The sequence below is a fragment of the Schistocerca nitens genome, chromosome 2 (assembly GCF_023898315.1).
Source record: "Schistocerca nitens isolate TAMUIC-IGC-003100 chromosome 2, iqSchNite1.1, whole genome shotgun sequence".
Taxonomy (NCBI): domain Eukaryota; kingdom Metazoa; phylum Arthropoda; class Insecta; order Orthoptera; family Acrididae; genus Schistocerca; species Schistocerca nitens.
The window spans coordinates 418,842,054-418,843,507 of record NC_064615.1 but is presented as its reverse complement, the minus strand read 5'-3'; positions in this window follow the sequence as shown (position 1 = coordinate 418,843,507).

The following is a 1,454-nucleotide window of genomic DNA, read 5'->3' as shown; positions in this document are numbered from 1 at the left end:
TGTTGCAATACCGTGTTTATTATGGGCTTTATAGCCCACAATTTCATAGCCTGGTATTAGAAGTCTCGAGATATTTTCTTCTGATAGATGTGTTTCCTGCAAGGTCAGCACATCAATTTTTTCTTCTGTTAGTAGCTTTGTGAGGATGTCTCCTTTTGTCCTCGTGTATCCTTCTATGTTAACTTGGCATATACGTATTCGTCCACGCACTTGGCTCCGGGGGGGAAACTGAGGCATTTGTCTCGCTCTCTTGCGTAACTTCGCCTGTGAGGGCCGGGAGGTATTACTACGTCCGGCCGCCGTTTGGTGGTGACATTTGCTTCTCGTGTCGCAGCTCGTTCTGAGCATTTCGATTTTCTTCTCGCAATGCGATCGTTGTGCGGCACGATACTGGGGGGGTAGGCCACGTCGAGGCTGTCACCATCTACATTAACATTATATTATTGTCCTTTTTTCAAAATTCTCCGGCGAAATTAAACTAAAATTTATCTTTTTCAAAAATCTCCGGGGAGGTTACAATATACACACGTATTTTAAAGACCATATCTTGTAACTTCACGCCAGATTTAAACTGTGTGCCGGACAGAGGCTTGAAACCGTGACCTTTTCCTTTCACGGGCAAGTGCTCTACCAGCTGAGGTACTCGATCACTACTCATAAACCGTTCCCACAGTTTTACTTCCGACAGTCCCTCATTTCCTGCCACCAGAACTTCACAGAAGTTCTTCACCGAAACTTGCGGGACTTGCACTCCTGGAAGAAAGGAAACTTCTGTGCTCCAAATGGAAACGGATCTTTTCTATAGCGAACGATACACTAGTGCTCCTAATTCCAGCAATGCTCTGGAAGCGTATGCTATCGGCCTACGTTCACCATTCTCTTCTTTGCAAAATGACAGGCACCACCCGAGTCATGGACGCGTGCGTCAGACATCTAAACTATCATGGCTTAGTCACAGCCAGGGGGATGTTTCCATTCTAGACCGTATCTTACTTACATTTTACGCTTCTTGACAACTGGTAAGTAACAACTGACAATTGCTAAGGAACAACTGCTAATTACTACGGAACATCAACTGCAACAAACGCCTCACCAATGCCAGCGAAAGGCGATGCAGAGAGCGGGACGTCAAATGCACTAAATCCTGTGCAAGAAAGCTACACATGCATTCGACAGTTTAAGCAGTAGGTCATTCGGCGAAGATTGTTGTGGAACCGATCAGTGTGACATTGCGTGTGGTACGGCAACATGTCTGCAAGATATCATCTACGTCTACATACATACTCCAAAATCCACCATATGGTGCGTGGCGGAGGGTACCTCGTACCACAACTAGCATCTTCTCTCCCTGTTCCACTCCCAAACAGAACGAGGGAAAAATTACTGCCTATATGCCTCTGTACGATCCCTAATCTCTCTTATCTTATCTTTGTGGTCTTTCCGCGAAATGTAAG